At 37.6% G+C, this 22,937-nt stretch overlaps 1 protein-coding gene across 6 annotated transcripts in view; it reads left to right on the forward strand.

Moving 5' to 3' along the window:
* Nucleotides 1–8,591: 8,591 nt before the first annotated feature.
* The window catches only part of APC (APC regulator of WNT signaling pathway), a 121,338-nt gene continuing 106,992 nt past the window's right edge, over nucleotides 8,592–22,937 (forward strand). For all 6 annotated transcript variants that reach the window (XM_063087820.1, XM_063087823.1, XM_063087824.1 and 3 more), the window contains exon 1: nucleotides 8,592–8,928. The gene's annotated coding sequence lies outside the window, so the exon portion shown is untranslated. The remainder of the gene's footprint in view (nucleotides 8,929–22,937) is intronic.

Consider the following 22,937-nt stretch of genomic DNA (forward strand, 5'->3'; position numbering starts at 1 on the left):
GAGAAACTGATACAGTTATAAGAGAATGAAGAAAAGAATAAAAATGTGTAATAGATTTCACAATGAAAGATTTTCAAGCATGTGCTAAGACCAATTCCAGTAGTTTTGGAAATGGAATGCATACCTTCTCAGGCTTGCCTTTCTATATCAATTTGTTGCCGAATAACAAATTATGCCAAGACTTAGTAGCTTGTAACAAGAAATATTTATTTATTTTGTTACAGTTTCTATGGGTCAGAATTTGAGCATAGTTTAGCTGGGTGCCTCTGGCACAAGGTCTCTCATGAAGCTGTCAGCCAAGGCTGTGATATCATCAGAAGACTCAACTGGGGTGGATTTACTTCTAGGCTCCCTCACATGATTGTTGGCAGGATTCAGTTCCTTGTGAACTGTTGGACCAAGAACTTGAGTTCTTCACTAGCTTTTGGGCAGAGGCTTCCTCCAGTTCCATGTCATGTGGGCCTCTCCATAAGCAGTACACAACAATGCAGCTGTCTTCCCTTAGAGTAAAAAAATGAGAAAAACACTCGAGACATTTGTTTTCTGTCTCAGGGTTTACCGTTCTTCATTGTCGGTTGTCCAGATCCTCAAAAAACACTGTTCCACATGTTTTGTTCAGTTTTTCTTGGTTGTTTAAAGCACAAGGGTATATCTGATATTTGTCACTCTATCTTGTCCAGAAGCAGAAGTACCTGAAAGTCTTATTAATCATCCTATCATAGTTCTCTGCTAGAAGCAAATTTAGTTTAATTTATTACATTTTATTTTTTTGACTGTAAGGCAAAGTGTTAAAAATTATTCTTATTGACTGGATTAGCAAAAAATTGTTAGTAACACACAATTGAAGTAAGCAACATAAATATATGTTTTGACTAAAAATTATTACATATAGCTAATAATTATTATTAGAACACAAAAAGTGAAATTTATTAGAAATCAGTGTCTTAATGAGATGGACTTGTGGCATTTATGGGGCAGTAATTAATGTTAAATTATTCCTTTGCTTAGCATCCAGGGCAATGAATCATAGTAAGAGGGTGATGGGTAAGAGGAATGCTTCTCTTTGGTAAAGTGGAGGGACGGTTATGGAGATGAGAAAGGAGAATCAGCATGACTGAAGATGCTTTTTCAGGCTGTTCAATTTTACAGACAGGTCCAGTTCATGTTCTGGACTAGAGCATTTTCTCCACCTTGTTTCATCCAGCACTTCCTGTTCTCCAGACCTTTGACAAAATCTCTCATTAACTCATGGAACCCTCTCCCATGTTCAATAATCATGGATTTATTCCCTTTATGCACTTATTGGTCAGGAAGCAAATCCAGGTTTTATCAAGAATGGGTGTTGGATTTGGTCAAATGCTTTTTCTGCATCAATTGATATGATTATATGTGAGTTTTTCTTTAACCTAACCTGATATGTAAATTATAATGTAGATTATATTAATTGGTTTTTAAATGTTGAACCAGCTATGCATACCTAGGATAAATCCTATTTGGTCATGTTATATGTTTTTTAAAATACATTGTTGGATTTGATTTTCTAGTTTTTGTTGACAATTTCTGTATGTAAGTTTATGAGAGACAGTGGTCTATAGTTTTATTGTGCTATCTTTGTCTAGTTTTAGTATCAGAGTAATACTCGCCTCATAAAGTGAGTAGAGAAGTATTCCCTTTTCTTCTATTCTCTGAAAGAGATTGTACAAAATTGGTGCTAATTCTTCTCAAAATGTTTCTAGCATTCTCCAGAAATCATTTGGATCTGGAGATTTCTTTTTTCAGAGTATTTCAATCACAAGTTTAATTTCTTTGGTGGTTATAGGACTATTCCATTTCATCTTGTTTGAGCATAGTATTTTGTGGTTTTCAAGAATTGGTCCATTTCTTTTAAAGTTGTTGAATTTATAAGTGCAAATGTGTCCATGTTATTCCCTTAGTATACTGTTAATGGCTGTGAGAACTGTAACAATACCCTGTTTTATAACTGATACTGGTAATTTCTGTCTTCTCTCTTTTTATTTGGTCAGGCTTGTTAGAGGTTTATCAACCAGCTTTTTATTCCATTGTTTTTCCCTATTGTTTTCCTTTTTAATTTCATTGAGTTCTGCTTTTATCTTTATGATTTACTTCCTTCTGCTTGTTTTGAGTTTATTTTGCTCTTCATTTTTCTAGTTTCTTGAGGTAGAAACTTAGATTACTAACTTGAGAACTCCTCTAAGGTAATGTTTTCCTCTTTTCTAGCATATCCATTTAGTGTTGCAAATTCCACTCTCAGCACTGCTTTAGCCTTGTCCCACAAATTTTGATATATTGTATTTACATTTTTATTCAGTACTGTGTATTTTTAAAAAATTTCTTTTGAGACTTCCTCTTTGACCAGGTATTAATTAGAAGTGTGTTGTTTAATTTTCAAGTGTTTAGAGATTTTCCTGTTGCCTTTCTGTCATTGATTGCTAATTCAATTCCATTATATTCAGAGAACATATTCTGCATGGTTTGTTTTCTGGCCCAGGATGTGGTCTATCATAAGTGCTTGAGAAAAAAAGCTTGAGAAAGAAAACAGCATTCTACTGTTTGGAGTGCTCTATTACTGTCAATTAGATCCTATTGGTTGATTGTGTTCTTCAGGTCTTCTACATCTCTGCTGATTTTCTAACTAGTAGTTCTATTAATTACTAAGAGAAGAAAGCTGAAATACCCAAATGTAATTGCAGAGATTTTTGTTTTATAAGACATTAAATTTATAATCCCTGATTAAGAAAAAAAATACAAAATTTTAATACAAATTTAGGTAAGAAAGTGAATATTTCTTTAGAATAAGAAAATAAATCACAACAAATTATAAATTTTAGAATGTTGACACAAGATCCACAAGCATCACAAAATCTAGAAAAATGACATAATACCTGCATTATTTTACTGCCTGACACACTTCTGTACTTTTGTCCTACACTTTTTTGTCTGGGTGCTCTTTCTATGGCTCTTCATATGACAGTGACTTTGTTTTATCATATTTTAATAGATTGAGTAGAAAAATAATTCAGTCTTTCTTCTAACAGGGTTGATCAAAAATATTTATATTATTGATAGTTTAGATTTTTTTTTTCCAGCTTGACAACTTATTAGTAATGGCTTGTGATTGTTTGAAGATTGTAGTCTCATTTAGGGAAACTTCTACCAGGTTTCTTTCTGTATGAGCTAGAAAATTTGGAATATTTTTCTACAAACCACCTTCTGGCTCTGTCCATACTTCTGGTTCAGGTGCCATAGGACACGTTCCTATTACAACACAACCTTTTGCTCTGCACCTTTGTGTTAATAGTAGGAGAGTCAAATAATGGGCTGTTGGAGTCTTCCTGGAAGTGTTACTCCACCAGGATGATTAGCAATAAGATACTATATACAGAAGTGACTGTGAATAACATAAATACCCTCCAACTAAATTCAAACAAATTGTATGCTAAACTCAACTCTTGCTTAGCTGGATCCCCAAATCACTGCAACCACTCTAATACCACCTGACACAAAGAGAACTGTGACAAAGGGTAAGTCAGAGTAGAAAGACAGAATGCCCTTAACCATCTGTGGTTGAGATATACTACTTTTGCAGATGTTACAAAAACTGAGGAACATGTGCACATATCACTAAGACATCTTCTAGGACCTTAGAAAGGGCCTATGCAGGTAAGGATCCTTAAAGCTTAACATTCATTAGTTCACCTGCTACTGACATTTTAGTGGGATATACAGAGAGAAGGGAAGTAAACACTTGTACTTAGTCCATCATCTTAAAGCTGGAGTTTCTTAGTCATCTTTTTTTTTAACTTTTTATTATGAAAAATTTCAAGCATACACAAAAGTCATAAGAATATTATAATGAATACTCAATTACTCATCATCTAAAATTATCAAATTTTGCTAATCTTGTTTGTTTGGATGCTTTCAGCTCAAGACATTTTGGGAGATAGATACAAAGATAAATAAGACATGGTCTCTGCCCTCGGGTATGTATCTAGTGAAGAAGACAAGGCATGAGCCCAACAAACAACAATGTCATCCTGCCCAAAGAACAACTATAGGATGTGAGAGGAGAAATGACCTCTAGCCAGGGATGACATGTAAGAGCTTCAGAGAAGAAATGGGCTTAGGAAACAAGTACACATTTTAATTTGTCCAAGCTAAGGCAGAATTGAGATATCTGAAGTACATATTTTCTGGGTTTTTACCCTAGATTTCCTCTTGGCTTTTGGGACATAGTCTGACCTCCTTGCTGTTTATCTAGACCTCTAGCCAAATATTCAGATTTAAGTAACATTTAGTGAATGCTTGCCAAGTGTGATGGTTAATTTTGTGGTGAACTTGACTAGGCTAAGAGATGCTCAGATAACTGGTAAAACATTATTTCTGGGTGTTTCTGTGAGGGTGTCTTCAGAAAAGATTAGCATTTGAATTGGCAGACTAAGAAGATCACTCTCACCACTGCGGATGGGCATCTTCTCCTACTCTTGGACATCAGCACTCCTGGTTTTTCAGGCTTTCAGACTCAGACCAGACCATCAGCCCCCGGATTCTCAGTCCTTTGAACTTGGACTGAATTACACCACCAACTCCCCTGGCTCTCCAGCTTATAGACAGCAGATCATGAGACTTCTCAGCCTCCATAACTACATAAGCCACTTCCTATACTAAATGTCTTCTTATATAAGAAGACATTTTATATATATATATACACACATTTATATATACATACATATTTGTGTGTGTGTGTGTGTCCTATTGGTTCTGTTTCTCTGGAGAACCCTAACTAATACACCAGGTGCTAAGCACTTTCACATGCACTATTTCATTTAATTCTTATAACAAGCCTGAAATAGATATGATCACCCCCATTACTGAAGATGAGAAGAGGAATCCAAAGAGGTAACTTGCACAGATAGAAAACATAACTAAAGTCCAAGACTTCTAATTCCAGTTCAAGTATTCTTAAAATCAGCAGTGGCTAGTGGTGGCTTCTTGAGATCTGTTCTAGGCATAATGTTGAGTGTTGCTCCTGAAGATCCTGTAGGTATCCAATACCCCTCTAAAAATTCCTTTTCTGCTAAGGCTGTTAATGAAGTCTCCCTCTCCATCCCAGTCCTCCTTTCAGCACCAATAATGAACAAGATCCAAAACATACACTTAGCACTTGGCCTGTGCTAGTTATCTTATCATAGGAAAATGCCCTTCCTTCTCAGCCATGCTGTAAAATTCCCAGTGTCAGTAACTCTATCTTTTACATAATTGTTTCTTAGTATATGTCAGACCCTCTTGCTCCAGCATCACTGGAAGAATACTTGTTAGTTATCACTGCAGATCTCTGAGGTTGGCAGGGCACCTATCATTACCCCTGTTTGTACAGATGAGTAAACTATTACTCAGTGACCAGCCTGAGGTTTTGCAGGTGATTTGCTACCAAGTTGGAACAGCAGCCCAGCCTTCCTTGCTGCCTGCTCTCATCTCTTTCCTCTCTTTCAGGCTCTGCCATATACATAAAATGGTATATTAATTTCAAATGGCTGCTGTAACAAAGAGCCACAGATTAGATAGGCTGAAAACAATGGAAATCTATTGACTCACAGTTCTGAAGGCTGTAAGTCTGAAATCAAGGTGTTGGCAGGGCCATGTTCCCTTTGAAACATGTAAAGAAATCTTGCTTGCCTCTTGTTAGCTTCTGATGGTCTGCCAGCAATCTTCGGCATTCCTTGGCTTGTAGCTGCATAACTCCAGTCTCTGCCTTTGTCCTCACATGGCTTTCTCTCTTTCTGTCTCTGTCTTCTCGTGGTCATCTTCTTATAAGGACAACAATCACAGTGGGTTACATTACCCTACTGAGTATGACCTCATTTTAAACTTAATTTTATCTGCAATGACTCTATTTCCAAGTAAAGTCACATTCTTTAGTACTGGAGGTTATAACTTCAACATGTCTTTTTTGGGGTAAAACAATTCAACCCATTAAGGAAGGTAATCGTAACAGAAGAGAAAACCATAGAAACCAAAGACATTGTCCTATTTCCAGGATTTATTCCAAAGATTGCATTATAGTGGGTTAGAAGGTTAGGGAGTCTTTTCAGGTCTGTATTCCCATGTACTATTTGGTTTGCATATGGATGATTGGATTTCGCAGATGAGCAGGTGTCATCATGAGTTTAGTATATCTCTTCCCTTATATAAGGACTTAATGGCCCCCACAAATAAGATAGCTGCTCCATCCTTTCTAGCAGGTCTCCCTCTGCCATTTTGAGGCAGCTATCCTGTTTACAGGGAAATAATGGTGTGTAATTCTACGTCCATGAAAGAAGTGATTGTTGCCAAACTCTTTGCCAGAGGACTGTCATTGGGGTCTAAGGTATCAACTTGGAGCAAGATGGGAGAACTAGTCATATAGCAAAGAAGCCTAACCAAGGGATGCAGCTAGCATTTAGGAGACGGATCTTTGCTGGAATTTCTTATTTTACTTTAATGAAAAGTTAGTAATAGAATTATAAAACTGAAAAAATTAAAAGAAAATGGTAAAATGAGCTGTGTTCCAGTCCAAAACAAAAGAACGGCAGCAGTTTCCAATCAGGCCCCTTGTTGAGGTCCTATACAAGAATAGCAATATGATTGGGATTCTTAAATGGCAGTGGCTGAAACCGCTAATGAAAGTCTGCTGACAGAGCCAGCTCAACAGATAAGCCTGTCTCCAAATCCAAATTCTCTAGATGAGAAGGGCTTGAACTTTAGGGTCAGCACTATCCCTTACTGTGTGATCTCAGGTAAGTGACTTAATCTCTCTGAATTTGCCCATGTATAAGAACTACCTAGCAGAACTGTGGTAAGGATTAAGTAGCTAGCATAGTGCACACATAGTACATAGGTGATCCATTAACTTAAAGCCTTCCTTCTCCCAGTCCTGCAAATATGTGCAATACAATCTCTGCCCACTGACCCACCATCACCCACCCTTCTCCATCCCATTTCCCCCATCTGTCATGGTTCCTGTGTATAATCTAGGTTAGGAGACATATAAATAGGAAGTAACTTGCATTTAATTTTAAAAACCAAGAAGTAAAAACCAATGTAATGCACCACTAACTACTTAGATGCTGACAAACCTCCACGTTCATTAATTCAACAGACATTTATTGAGTGACCAACCATACCAGGTATCGTGCTAGCCATTGGGTATTCATTGGTGAACAAAACACCTTCCCTTTCTAACAGAGTTCACTGTTCAGTGGGGAGACAGTGAAGAAACAATGAATAGATAATTTAACAATATATTGTGTGCCATGGAAGAAATGGTAAGGTGCAATAATGGAGAATAATGGGGAGGGAAGGAGCGAGATTTACTTAAAAAGGATGGCCTTTCTGAGGTGACATTTAAACAGAAACCTGAAAGACAACAAGAAGTTAGACACGTAAAGAACAAGAAGGGTTTTCCAGGTAGTCAGATCAGCAGCATGTACAAAGCAGTGAGGCAGTCAGGAGCTAGAAGTATTTGAAGAAGAGTAGTTGGGGGCACTTGTCAGAAAGTGAGAGGGGCCACTTGGAATAAAATCCAACTTATGGTGGCCTCGAGACCCCTACCTGATTTGGCCCCTGACTCCCCCTGACCACATCTCTTCACATGTCCATGCCGCCTATTCTTTCTGTCACTCTTACAAGCCAGACTCATTCCTACCTCAGGCCTCGGTTTTGCTGTTCCCTCTTTGAAAGGCCCTACCCCCAGATCTTCCCATTGCTCCTGGCCCCCTGTGGTCAGTCAGGCCTCAGATCAAACGTCAGCTTTGGAGAGAGATCGCTCATCACTGCCACTCAGTCTCCATCTTTCTGTGGTTTGCTCTCTTCCTATCCCTTATCACCATCAAACATTATTTTATTGATTTATTTCAGTCTTTCATTGTCTATTCTTTCACACCAGAATGTAAGTTCCATGAGTTTATATTCCTTATTGCTGTAAACCTAGAGCCTGGAACAGTATCTAGTACATAACAGAAACCCAAGTGGTATTGTTTGTTGAATTAATGTTGAATCAAATTAAGTTGGAGAGGTAATGCAAGGTAAAGAACTGATCAAACTGTGTAAGACAATCACGGAGGACTTCCTGGAAAAGATGTTTTGAATTAAAATTCGAGTGGGATGGGGCGGAGGGACCGTCACTACAAAATAAGAACTCGTTGGTCTCCGTCTTCTCCACTAGATTATGAGCTCCGTTAAGGCTGGAGCCAAGTTTTAATTCATCTATCATCAGCGCCTAGCCCGGGGCCTGGCACGGAGTGGGCGCTCGATAGATATTTGCAGAATAAGAAACTGTAGTGTGTGCAGAAGGGTCTAGTAATAATTCGGATGCAGTATAGTACACGAAAGGAGAGGAGGCTTGGCTTCCCACGTAGCAATGGCGCACAGGTCACGGCCGCGAGGAAGGACCCAGCAGCCAGAGCGCAGGAGCCAATGCGCCTGCGCACTACAGTCCTCTTGTCCTCTGGTAGTGGGACGCCAGCACCTCCACTCACGCGTGCGCACTGTATTCTTTCCGCCTCCAACAAGATGGCGGAAGCCAAGTAGTGAGGAGGCGGAGTGTGGCCGCCGGAAACCCGGCTGCTGCTGGGGGGGAGCTGCGGGCCAAGGCCCGGGAGCAGCGGGCCGGGGTTGGCGCGATGCTGTTCCCGGGAAGGGTTGTTGACTACTGGTGAGGAAGGTGAAGCACGGAGTTGCCTTTCTGGGCCCCCGGCGCTCCCTATGTACACCTCCCTGGGCTCAGGTCCGGTCGCCGCTTTGCCTGCTTTTCAGTACTACCCTCAACCTCTCGGGTCCTGGGGCTCCGGCAGCGGCAGGGGCTGTGTCCGGCAGGAGAGGAAGCGCACAGGCGGCGCCCGTGCTTCTGGCCGCGGGGCGAGGATCTAGCAGGTGAGTGAGGCTGCGAGTACTGGCGTCTCCTCCCCCGGCAAAAGCTCGTCTTTGCCCCGCCGCTGCTCGGGACCCTTTGAAGCCCGTCCAGACTCTCTGGCTCTCTTGTCTCCACGTCCCACCCCCTCCCCGCCCCGCGCCCCCTTTCAGGCCTCTAGTTGGCCCCCAGCTCTGCAGGTCTTCCATTCTCACACAGTGGTGGGGGGTCGCGACGCCCGCCTCCCTCCGCACCTCCCCGGGCTCCTGTTGAAGCTTCACCCCTGCAAGCGGTGCCCCTATTCGCGTTAGGTGGGTGGGTCTTCCGTCCCTTCTATTTTAGTCGCTTCCTCATCTTCCTCGTTTCGACCCTCTTGCTTCCTTTAAAAGTTTTTAACTCTGGGAAGATTACCCTATAGCCTGGCATGTGGAATTACAAAGAAAATGCTTGTTATCCAGAGGCCAGTGAATTTTGTTCACGTCGGTGAGGGAATCAAGTTCCTAGGGCATTGCTGGGATGGTGCTGGAGAGTCTGACTCCTTGACCCATTGAACTCAGAGTAGAGGAATGGTGTTTGGAATGGCAAATGATTATTCATCTAAATCATTAATCTCTTCGGACTGCAGTAAATCTTTGGTCTCTGAACTTTTGAGGCAGGGGCGTGAGTATTCTAGATCTAGTAAAAACATTGGAAAGTGTTATTTCGTTTTAAAAAGACTTTATATGTAAGATATCATGTAATGTCGTAAGAAAGGATAAGTGATTTATTCTTTTACTCAGTGTTAGCTTAAGTTGCCCACTGAAGCTTTAGAATCCTGATTGTACAAGCGCTGTGTTTTATTTAGAAAGGACTAAAATGGAGAAAAGCTTTTTAAACTTAGAACTTTTCAAATTTCTTGTATTCTCGATTGTTGCTGCTGCTTAACAATTTTTGTAGTACTTGATATTTTCTATAAAAGTTAGGTTTGTGCCAGTCTCAGCTCTCCCTCCTTTGTTACTGAGACAAAGGTAGTCAGAATTATTAGTATAAGAAAATTTCCTAAATAACATGGTACCTTGCCAGAGTTCATAAGTGCAAACTGCAGGATCAAAGTGATAGCGGAGGAAGTGGCCAAGGCTGATTCTTCCATTTTCCATGTAGTTGGATAATGTGTCAAGAGCCCCTAAATTGTAGAAGTGGGATTAAAAATATAAATAACTTGCCCTTTGAGACCTAAAATGGGTGAGTCTTTTTTAATTAACATTAAGTTGAGCAATATCATCTTCTTGAAGCTATGGTAGGTGCTCTCTAAAGTTATTAAGCAGAAATTACTCTTGCTCTGTTAGAATTATGTACTAAAGATCTTAATATGTGGGTTATAATTGGCCCGACAGATTTGTTTACTTTTCATCTTACCTCATGACACATAATCTGTTTTTCCCTTTGCTGTAGACTTCTGACCTCTTAATGAATTTTTAAATTTTAGTGATAGAATTGTTTGGTTTAAAAGAAGGAGGAATGTTTTCATGTTTGATTCTTGAATGAGCTAGTTCATTTGTTTGTCGCTAGTCTACTTTTCTACAACCAAAGGCTGCATGTTTTTAGAGCTGGTTGTCTCTCAACTTTGTGCTTTATGTTTGAAGAGACAGTAGGAATGTAGGGGCTGCTGAGCCCCAATCAGTGACTCATTGCTTTTGGCAAAATGATTTGAAGCTCTGTGTCAAAAAAAAATCTCTGACCACAATCTCTTCTTAAAACTTGTCACTCTTCCACTGTTACAGACCTTGTTCTCTCTCTATGTATGTCACTCTCTGTGAACCTTCCTTATCTCTCTAGTCATCCAGCTCTTTAGCCTACTACTTATTTCATTTGCTTCCCTAAATAACCAGGATGCCATGGTCATCCATTTTTAATAAGCTCTTATTGATGGCCTAGAATGCTTCACTTTCTGTGGATTTTATCCCCAATCCTAAATAAGACTCATCACTAGCTTTGTCATTTTGACTCCTGCAATCCTGAGGGATTCCAGAGACTGTTATGTAAGGGTATTGGTTTGTTTTCATACCAATTAGTGCTCTCTGCAGGGTCTTTAGTGTTGTGTTTCTTTTTGTCTCATTTCCCAGAGGTTTTTATAGCAAATAACTTGATTTTGTCCTTTACTGAGAAAAATCTCAACTATTTGAGATATACTCTACCTCCCTCTCTTCAGGTCAGTATTATCTCCTTATTTACTCATATCTCAGAGGAAGAAATGTCCTTCCTTCTTTTCAAGAGTAACCCCCTCCAGTTATGTCCACGATCATCCCTTACCATCTCTCTTTCTCCAGAACTGTCTATTATCACTTGCCTTCAGTTTTCAATCTCTGCCTCTCTAGCCTACATACATGCTGCCAAATACAAGTGCTGTGTGCTGCTCAGCCCTAGGAGGCCATTCTGAATCCTGAGTCTACTGCGCTATAGTATTTTTATTCTTTTCCTTAAAGACTCATTCTTTCAACCCAGGTGACTGGTATAGAACATTGGCTTTTGAGCAGGTACATTTTTTGATATTGGGTTTGAAGTCTTAGTAGTTATGTGGCTGTGGGCATGTTACTACTCAGGATTTATTCTGTATTTATAATGTAGGATATTATACTTCACAGGGTGGTAATTAAAGGAATTAGTTATCACATGTGCCCATCCAAGTGTTCAGTGCATTGTGGAATTCTTAATAAATTTTTCTGTCCTTTGCACTGTGACTTCCTTTACCATTTCACCACTGAAATTGCTGTTTTAGAGTCACCTGTGACCTCCTAATCACCAAATCCAATGGCCTTTCCTCTGTCATCCTTGGTTTCCTTAGACCATTTGTGAAATGTACATTACTCTATTTTGTAGTAATAAAATGATTTAATTTCTTGGTTCTCTTGCATTGTACTTCCTGATTTCCTATTTCTCTTAAAGTTTCTTCACATTTTCTAGTCTTGACTTTGTTCTTGCCCCTAAACATAGCTGTTCCCTGCATCAGTTAGGATCTGCAAATGAGATTCAAAAACAAAAAGAATATATTGGCTCAATTAATTGGCAAGTGCATAGATAGAATTGGCTTGAAGAGTGGTTTGTTCAGAGGTCATCAGGGCAGAGGTCCCATTTCTTGGCTATTCTTTGAGCATTGTCCTCCTGTTTGGGCTTTATGCTCAGGCTGGCTTCCCTCTTAATAAAAAGATACCAGCAATGCTCATGGTACAGCCTCCTTTATTTACTTCCAGAGGGAGAGAGAAGACTTCTCTTCTCCTAGATTTTTCCCAAAAGTTCTATGCTCTACTCTGATTGAATAAACGTAGAAGATTGTGCCTCCAACTCTATAACAATATTTAACAATATTAATTATAACAATTAATTTAACAAAATTAATTCATCCAGAGGTATCAAATTATTCTAATTGGCCTAGCCAGTAGAGTAAATCCCATCTAAAGATAGGGACTGCAGCATAATGTAGAGGAGGTGGAATGGATCCTGGGGAGGTAACCAGTGTCCTCGGAGTTCTGTATGCTTTTCACTTTGTTCTCTTGGTGATCGTATCTTTTTTTTTATGATATAAATCAGTATTTCTGTGTGGACGTTTCTCAGTTGTGTAACTCCAGTTCCACTTTAACCGCTTGCTAATTATCTCTGCCTTAGATGTACTGGCATAAGTTTAACTCATACCAAACTAAATCTCTCTTTTCACCTCCTCTCACCTAGTGTGTTTATACATGGATGTGTATATTTGTATTCCTCTTCCTCCTGATTTCTCTTTTCTAACCACCTTTCTCTCGGCCCTCCAGTCTTAAAACCTTGCCATCATATTGGTTCTTCTCTCACTGTCAGTTGTCAGATCTTGAAGTCATCTTGTATTAGTTAGGCCCCAGGTTACATAATACCCACCCAACAGTGATTTAAACAGTGTCTCACATAAAATGAAATCCATAGTTGGAGGATTTCATGTTAGTCACCTTAGCTGTACAACCATCAAGGATCCAGGTGCTTTCTATCTTATGCTTGGCTATCCTTGGTGTGCTGACCTTTGGGCTCAGACTTGTCCTATCATGGTTGCAAATGGCTTTTTCTGCTCCAGGCATCACATTCTCACACAGCTACCAAAGACAGTGGAAATTTACCCTCTTATCTCTTGATTAGTCAAGTAAACCTTTCACAGAAGTCCTGTATCAGATGTTCATCCTGGCATGCTCATGCCCTAATTGCCAGGAAGCCGGGAAAACCAATATGTGGCATTTCAGTCTAGGAAGAGGATAGGCAAATGGCTGAAGAGAAGGTAACTGACAGTGTCAGTGACATACCTATGTAGTATTGTATGGAGAAGTAAGTTTAAATATATAAGAATTTTCAGACAGTAGTAGCAGACTTAAAGCACTGTTGATGCCAAGAGTTGTTGTAAGCTATTCATAGGATTTTAGCCAAACATGTAGATAGTCATAGATGACTGGTTAAAAATGGATTAGTATGTAAAATTAGAATATTTGAGTGGTATATCTCAGTTCTTTTAAGATTGCTGTTAAATACATTTAAGCATCCGTGTTAGAGCCATGTGAGAAACAGGTCTCTATAACAACTATTATGAGATGGAATTGTGGTTCCCGGGGACGGGGGGACATTTGGAAATAAATGGGGACATTTTGGTTGTCATAGTGACTGTGAGGTCCTACTGACAATTAATGGGTAGAGGCAAGATATGCTAAGCATCCTGTGATGTTTGGGGTGGTCCCACAAAACAAAGAATTGTCCCTTCAAAAATGCCAACAGTGCCCCTACACACCCACACAGTGAAATAGGTGAATGGTTCACCTTTTGCAAGAATTTACTGAGATTTGTCTGTATTCTGTATATAGCAAGTGACAGAAAACCAAAATTCAAGCTGGCTTAAACAAAAAAGGAATGATTAGATCTTACAGTTAAACTTCAGCTGAGGCTTCACTTAGTAGCTGACATGAAATCATCAAGGACTTGGCTCAATTTCTCTGATTCGTCTGCTGTCCTTTTCCTTGTTTTGGTTTCATTCTTGGGCTAGTTTATCTCATGGTAGCAAATTACTGAAGCACTTTCAGACTTTATACCCTCATTTCACAATAAAGTAAAATGAAGAATATCATTGATAATTGATTTTGCAATTTTTTGAAAATCATCACTGCTGATGCCCTAAACACCCACCCCTAAAAAGTTTATCAGCTCCTCTATCATACTACAACTTTACAATCTATACACCTCTATTATAAAGACAATTATCATTCATTCAACAAATAATTTTGAGGGCCTGCTGTGTGCAAATAGTGTGGTAACAATAGTGAACGACAGAGCTTGTGTGCTCTCTTTGAGCTTAAATTTTAGTGGAGTACATAGTCACTAAACATAGAAGTATACTCAAACACAATTAGTATCAGGTGGTATACAGACTTTGAAATAAAATAGGTTCAGGGGATAAAGAGTAACAAGAGATGAATGCTATTTTATAGATAGGTTGTTGAGGGAAGGGCATTTTGAGCTGAGAGACCTAAATGAAGGAAGTGATGCAGTAGGCCGTGATATTGTTCATGAGTGAGATGGCCAGTACAGTCTTTGTCAGGATTTGAAATCAATTTTATACTAGCCTTATAAAATGAGCTGACCTTCATTTTTTGTTCCGGAAGAGTTTGTGTATGGTTGGAATGATTTCTTCCTTAAGTGTTTGTTATAATCCAACAGAGAAACCATTTGGGCTGGGAGTTTTCTTTGTGGAAAAGTTTTTAATTACTAATTCGATTTCTCGTTTTTAAGATAAATCAGGTTTTCTGTCTTGTGATTATTTTGATAATTTTTCTCCTAAGAATTTGTCTTTTTATCTTAACTTTTTCATTTACTGGCATGAAGTTGTTTATAATAAACATTCTATTATTCTTTTAATGGCTGCAGGAAGGGATTCCCTTTCATGTCCAACATGAGTTATTTGTACTTTCTCTTTTTGCTTTACCTTAGACTCACCAGAGATTTAGTAGTCTTTCTAAAGGACCAAATTTTGAATTTTGCTGATCGCTTCTATTGTATGTTTGTTTTCTGTTGCATTTATTTTTGCTCTTTATTTCCTTCCTTCTACTTTTGTGAGGTTCACTTTGTTGTTCTTTTGCTAGTTTCTTGTAGTTCTACCTTTCTGCATTTTTTCACTTTAAATGTATTCGGTTTTGGCTAAGCATTTCCCTCTGAGCACCAGTTTAGCTAGTTTTGGTATGTAGTATTTTTGTATGCAGTATTTTTTGGTATGTAGTGTTTTTGTAATTCACTTATAATGTTTCCTAATTTTCATTATGATTTCTACTTTGAATTTTGGATTATTAGGAAGTATTATATTCTCAATTTCTAAACATGGAGACTCTCTAGTTATTTTTTAATTTGTTTTTAATTTCTAACATTATTATAGTGTAATCCAAAACACACTGTGTGTTTCAAAAGCGAGTTATTTCAGACATTTAAAATCTGAGATCTGGGGCTGGCCAGTTAGCTTCCCACACTGGCCAGCCGCCAAAAATTAAAAAAATAAAATAAAATAAATAAGTAAGATTTGAAATCTGCATTATGGCCTAGTATATCATATTTTTTTCCTCTGCAGTTATTGAGTGCGGTGTTCTATATTTTTTCATTGGTTCATGTTTATTAACCTTGTATTTCAAATCTTAAGTGTCATTAGTGATCATTTGTTTACTTGTATCAGTTCCTGAAAAGGGTGTGTAAGATATTCCATTATGAATGTAGCTTTGATTGTTTCCCCTTGTAGTTCTCCCAACTTTTCCTTTATATATTTAAGGCTATGCTATTAGATGCATAGAAATAAATAATAGTTATATCTTCTCAGTAACTTAACATTGTGAAGTGTACCCCTTTTATTCTGGTATTACTTTTTTTTCTTTTTTCTTTTTTCTTTTCTTTTTTTTTTTTTTTTGGCAGCTGGCTGATATGGGGATCCAAATCCTAACTGGCCAAGCCCCTCTGGTAGTACTTTTTGTATTAGGGTCTAGTTTGGGATTAATACAATAACATCAGCCTTCTTTTTTATTATTGTTTGCATGGTATATCTTTTTCCATTCTTTTTCCTCCAACCTTTCTATTTTCTTGTTTTAAATGTGTCTCTTATATAACATGGTTGGATTTAAATCTCCCATCTTACTACATACTTTACTTTTCCACTCTGTTATTTATTCTGTTTTCTTTCTCACCATTTAGATTAATTGGCTATTTTACCATTCAGATTTTTGCTGTCATTATTTGGAGGTTATGGCCTCTTTTCTTTTGGGAGTCTCCATGAGTGTGTTAAGACCTCCTTATTCTATCTCTTACCCACTTTTCTGGTTTTTTCTTTCTTTTTGTCCACGAGGCTACATTCTAAATCGTTTCTTCTGACCCATCTTCAAAGTTCACATTTTTTTCACCTATGTCTAATCTGTTGTTAACTCATTCAGTAAGTACTTAATTTAGGCTATTTTATTTTTAAGTACTAGAATTTTGATTCTTTTTCAAATCTGTGTCACTCCTTAAAGTTTTCAGTTCCTGGCAAAAATATTTAAGTTTGACTTTATCACCTTGAATGTAATAAGCATAGTTATTTTCAGTCTGTGTTTGGAAATTCCAATGTTGCCAAGTCTCTCTGGATCTGATTCAGATGTCTTTTGTAGAAATAATTTGATGTATAAAATGAAGTTAATTTTTCTCTAAAGAAGATTTTCGTTCGCTATTGCCAAGTGCCTGGGGGTATGAGACCATCTTAAACAAATTTCAAATCTTTAACTTTTCTGGGCCACCTAGATGACTTGAAATTGGTCGTAGTCCATGGTCTCCTTTTGGTTCCTTCTTACTCCTAGGGAATAGCCCTTTAGAGTCTCAACCCAAAGCCAAGGGTATTTTCACTACAGTCCTCACCCTTGGTGGGTTCTAGACTCTTGCTTTGATCCCCCAGTCCTGCAGTGAAGACAACAAACAACAAAGCACAGCCAAGCTAAGATCACCTTTCTGGGCTCTTGATTTCTAGTGGATTTGAGCTGGTTATTCATTGCTTACTATGTTGGTAGTTATTTGATCCTTTTAGGAAGATTTTAATATCTAGCTTTTAAAATTATCTTCAGAAGGATAATTGGTCTGAATTGTCTGGTCTCCTGTTTCTACAAGTGGAAATCTAAATATTTCTTTGACTAACTTGTCCAAGGAAGACTTGACATTTCTACATGAGTCATTCCTCTGTGTTAAGGCCCCTTTTATGGTATAAATGAGATACCTGGGGAAGATAAACATTAAGCTGTGGTTGCCTTTTAATTCTTCAACATGTGTTATTTATCAGATTAGTTCCTATTACTTTGCAATAGTCCCAAGGAGAGGAGGTAGAGGATATTTTATTTGACTGAAGACATCAGAAACACATGTAGCATGTGGGTAGTACATTGTGGTAGGAATTGTACTTCATGAAAGCAAGCAGAACTTAATGGGAACATTTTTGAAATGGGGTTGTGTGGGGAGGGAGAGAGAATGCACTGGGCTGATAAGGTATTGCAAACAGATTTGTCCTTTAGTATTCTCATTGGAAGTCAGTGTTTATTTTCAGTAATTAACATGGCAACTCTCTATAGGCCATGTAGATGTGATTTTTATTTATTTTATTTTTTTTACATCTCAGGGAAAAAATATTTTTCAGTCTTACCCACATCTATTTAAAATACTTTACATTTGCATTTGGATTCTGAGATTAAATTTATTAAATGTGGAGGTCAAACACACAGCTTAGAAATTCTGCTAGGCAAACTATGTTATAGTAGTCTTTGTATAAATTGACATTCTTCTCTGGTGGGGGATGTTGAAAATTTAGTATAACATACTAATATATTTTTATTTTATAGGTATTTAACTTGATGTTAGTTACAGCTGTTAGCATGAAATGTCTTCCATCTTTTTATGGTTAAATTGATGCATGAACAAAATACAAAGCCAGCTCTCTTATAAGGAAACCTAGAATTCTTATACAGTCATGTCCTATGTAATGACGTTTTGGTCAAACAACAGACTGCATATATGATGGTGGTCCCATAAGATTATAATGGCTATACCGTATAGCCTAGGTGTGTAGTAGGCTATACCATCTAAGTACACTCTCTGATGTTTGCATAATGACTAAATCGCCTAACATATTTCTCAGACTGTATCCCTGTCATTAAGCAACACATGACTGTATTTGTTTACTTGATTCCTTCTCTTTTCTCTATGCTAGAAGAAAATACCAAGTTGAAGATTCATGTTAATTGTAGTTCTTTCACTTCCCCACTATGTTAGATTTAAGTAGCTCTTTGTATTAGATTTGCTCACTTGCCTTCAAAAAAACTGAAGGATGAAATGAGATGGACAAAATTTTAGAACTGGAAGAGACTCTACATATGATTAAGTCTCTCATGTGCCCTTCCATCTTATCCATCTTCTGTTTTAAACATGTGAAAACAGAAGTCCCAGGGAAGATATTTGACTTGGCTTACCTAAAGTTATACGGGACTCAAATTCAGATCTTTTTCTCTTCACAGTCTCTTGAGGTTTTTTTCAGCCCTGTGATACCATGAACTATACCAGGCATAGCTAAGATGATGATTTATCAATAACTAATAAGTTCTGATAAATTATTACAGCATCTTGATTATTCATAACAAATACAGTTAGTTTTATACAGTATTCCCCCCCCGTATTTGCAGTAAATATGTGCTAGGACCCCCAGTAGATGCCCGAAACCGTGGATAGTACTGAACCTGATTGCTGTCAGTTGGAACATGTTTCTGTTCATGTCTTCCACCCACAAATTTAGTGCCTTTTCCATCTTAACTAAGCACTTATCGCAAACCATGGCCATAACTTTTGCAGTTTGAGGTGCGACAGCAAAACTAGCATGAATTTCTTTTTCACTCTTCACAATTTCATGGATAGAAGACTCATTCTTACTGTAGGTCTTAGCAACCGCAGTATACGATCTTATTAAGTAGTGAATTTTCAGCTTTTCACTGAAAGGAGGCACTTTACGGCTTCTCTTTGGCATTTTTGAATTGCCAGCTCTTGGGCCATCGTTCAGTAAAATAAAGGATACTTGAAACACAAGCTCTGCATACCACAACCATCAAACTGATAACTGAGAGGGCTGCTAAGGGACTAACAAGCAGAGAGCTTCTACAGCGTGGGTACACTGGACAAAGATATTTCACATCCTGGGTGGGACAGAGTGGGATGGGGAGATTTCATCACGCTATTCAGAATGGTGCACAATTGGAAACTTACAAATTGTTGATTTCTGGAACTTTCCATTTAATTTTTTCTGACCACAGTTGGCCATGGATAACTGAAACCATGGAAAGTAAAACTGTGGATAAGGGAGGACTCCTATACTCCCTAAATTCAATTTGAGAGTCTGATATTTTATTTCTTAAAGTTTACTGTCTGTAAATAAATTCAGATGTGAATCAATCTCAGCATTCATCTCAGCACTTGTTAAAGTCTACGCTGTTGCTGCATTGGACTCATATATTTTCTGAAGATTTTTAATTCACTAATTTCCCCTGTAAAGCAGCAATTATGTTAGATTAAGTACCTTAGATAGTAGATGAATGATACTATTCTACTGTAATAACATTTAATATATTAGTCAGTGTTCTAACTCTTGTTTCCAAAATCTTGTCATGCTTGCCTCACAACTGTAACACATTTTCCCTATTGTATTCTTCCATGTTCATAGGAGCTTAATTTTAGTACCCTTATTTATTTAGTCCTGTGGCATTGTACCTGTCTCATTCTGGTCATTCTTTTCATTTCTTCTGTCATCTTTGTCTTTGCTGTAGTTTCATTTCAGAGACTCTGATATCTTTTCTAATATTCAATAGCATTTCTTCAATGGTTTCTTATTTTCAACACACGAGTTTTTCCTTTGCCTTTTCTAACAAACATTAATTTACACATTAACAGAATTTAAAGATATGTTAGCTGTCAGTTAAAGCAAACCTGCGGGTTGGAAAAAGTCACACTGGACAAGTCTGTTTTCATTATTTTCTCATTTGGTTGAATACTCACTGATATCACATATTCTAACCAACTATTGAATTGGGTCTCAGTTGAAATTAAGTTACGAATTTTCATAGAAATTTAATGCTTACTCAAAAACCAAATCATATGGGAGAAAAATTATTACTGTTGTACCAATATAAATTATGTCAGTATTAAAATTCAGTTATTTCACTTTTATAGAAGAATTTACACACTTTTTTAAAAAATTACATATTAGTAGAATCTTTTCCCACAACTTAATGATATTTATGATGAGTTACCATGTTATGATTTCATTTTAGTTTATATTGGGTTAATGAAATTATTGATTTAGCGTAGAATTAGGTCTTTGACAAAAGGTCTGCATCTCAATTCAAATGACAGCCTGCTAATTAAATATTATTGTTAGGACCTTGATGACTCAACTTGAACCATGAAAATTGTGCAGTCAGAATGTTAAATGTGAGGAATTGAATAGCTGAATGGGAAAAGGAGTCCTTTTTACCTTTTGTAACCAGTGTTTGGTGTACTGTTTTATATGCCTGAAAAAGCAGATTTTGTATGTGATTTTTTGTTGTTGTTGTTCTTTTCCTAGTCTATCTCAGTTTTACTGACTTGCAAATTAAAATCTTTTATTTGGCTGTTAATTGGTTCTTAATGAAATTGTTGAAGGCGCTCTGTAAGTCTAGTAGTGGAGGCATCTGGTTTATTACTTAACATTACCTATTGTTATCATTTACTTTAATTAGGGTATTTTATATGATTTCCTTCATACTTAGTACACATATCCTTATTATATTTGTCCAGGATAGATAGTTTTTATTGAAATTAAGGACCAACCACAGGTATAGGAAGAAATCTCTCTGGTAACAGTAAATATATTCAGATTACTATATCAGAAATAGTTGACTTTGGCTCAGTAGAAATAGACACCTGGATTCAAGTACTTGGCTCTGCCTTTAACTAGATCAGGACAAATCACTTAACCTTCTTGTGATATAGCTTTTATGTCTACAAAATGAGGATATACTGTGTATTAATTATGCTTTTTTCCCAAATGTTTTCTGAAGTGATAGAAGAGCCACTTATTGCTGATAACTTTTCTAGAACTAGTCTATACACAAAATTTTAAAAATCGTATTTCACTTTTATATTACCAAAGCCAGCAGGTTGTTTCTTGTCATAACATCTTGGTTGTTTCCAGAGTTGCAACACTTAAATTGCTTCTTGGCCTTAAACTTAAGTGTAGGCACTAGGATGATACCAAGATTATCTCTTATTATTTGGTAGGCTAAAAAAAGTAAGGAGCATGGTTTCAGATATGCACTAAAGTTGTTTTACATCACTCCTATTTTAAGCATAAAAAATGCAGCTTTGTCAGGAAAACAGACTTAAAAATGTTTTATCTTTAAGCAGATATTACCTGCATGTAGTACACATTTCAAAAAGTACTAGAGAATATGTGTGAAGTGAAAATAAACCTACTACACCTGTCCCTCAGTCACCCACAGAGGCAATCACTGTTACCAGTTTCTTGTTTATCCTTTCAAACTGCAGTTCGCAGAAACCCAAAATTTCACAGACATAGCTGTAAATATTTATACTACTATGGTAGAGTCTAATTTCTGTTTTCATCAAATATTAGCATTCTGGAACATGACACACTTAAGGATTTTAAATCATAATGATAACCCCCATTCAAGCTCCAGAACAGCTTGTCCTTTCAAAAACTAAAAAGCAGATAGGAGAAGAGGATAAACAACTTTCTGTTTAAGTCTGATCATCTAATATTTCAGTGTGGAAATCTTACTGGTTGGAGTTTAACAAAAGTGGTCCCATGAATCAAACGTAATTTGGAAAAATCTAGCTAAAATAGCTCATTTGCTAACCACACAAGCATATGTCTATGAGGAATTTCCATTGTGGATTGAATGGCGCCCCAACATCACTGAAGCTTAATCCCCACTGTAACAGTTGAGGGTGGGAAATCCTATTATGGTAATTGAAAGGTGGTGCCTTGAAGAGGTGATTAAATTGTAGGACCATGCTGTAGTAAATGGATTAAAAATGGTGGTCATTGGTGTGGTTTGGAGGGCTTTAAAAGGAGAATGAATGAGGAAGTTGCTCTCTTGCTCTCTCTCTGCTCCATTTTCACAATGTGATATCCTGATATCACTGCAGTCACTGCCAGAGAAAGCCTTCACCAGATGTTTCCCCTGGACTTTGGGCTTCCTAGTCTCTGAAACTGTAAGCAATAAATTTCGTTTTCTGGGCCGGCCTGCGGCTCACTTGGGAACAGTGTGGAGCTGATAACACCAAGACCATGGGTTTGGATCCCTATATAGGGATGGCCGGTTGCTCACTTTGGAGAGCGTGGTACTGACAACACCAAGTCAAGGGTTAAGATCCCCTTACCAGTCATCTTTTAAAAAAAAATATCATTTTCTGTATAAAATTCTCAGTTCCATGTATTTTGTTATAAGCACAGAAATGGACTATACAGGAGGCATGATTCAAATACTAGAAATTTGGTTATTGAGATTTTGGGGTAAAATTTGGAGTTGGTGTAGTTATTGACGATGTCAAAGCCCTAAATGGATCACAGAAGATGGTATTTGGAGGTGAAGAAATTAAGAAACTAAAGAGCTGGGATAGTATATGGGTAATCTACCTAGACTTTGAAGTCACTGAGAGTGATGATGGGAGTAAGAGTGGAGAAGTATGTTGGGGGCAATAGAGGATACATAGCTGAGTAGCATGTCAAAAACTCTTGGGTGTTAAGCAAGTAGGAGAAATGGTTTAGACGTGGTAATTGGGTGAAAGGAGCACATCTTTTGCTTCTCTTGACTCCTTCACACCCCATCATTCTTATCTCCTGGCCTTAAAGGACATGGGATGCGAGAAGAAAAAAAGTCTCCTTGAGAAAGCTGCAAAGATAGTGGTGTCATCAGGGTTCAACTAAAGTAAATGGGTGAAGAGGATATTCACTGAAGAA

The sequence above is a fragment of the Cynocephalus volans genome, chromosome 2 (assembly GCF_027409185.1).
Source record: "Cynocephalus volans isolate mCynVol1 chromosome 2, mCynVol1.pri, whole genome shotgun sequence".
Classification (NCBI taxonomy): Eukaryota; Metazoa; Chordata; class Mammalia; order Dermoptera; family Cynocephalidae; genus Cynocephalus; species Cynocephalus volans.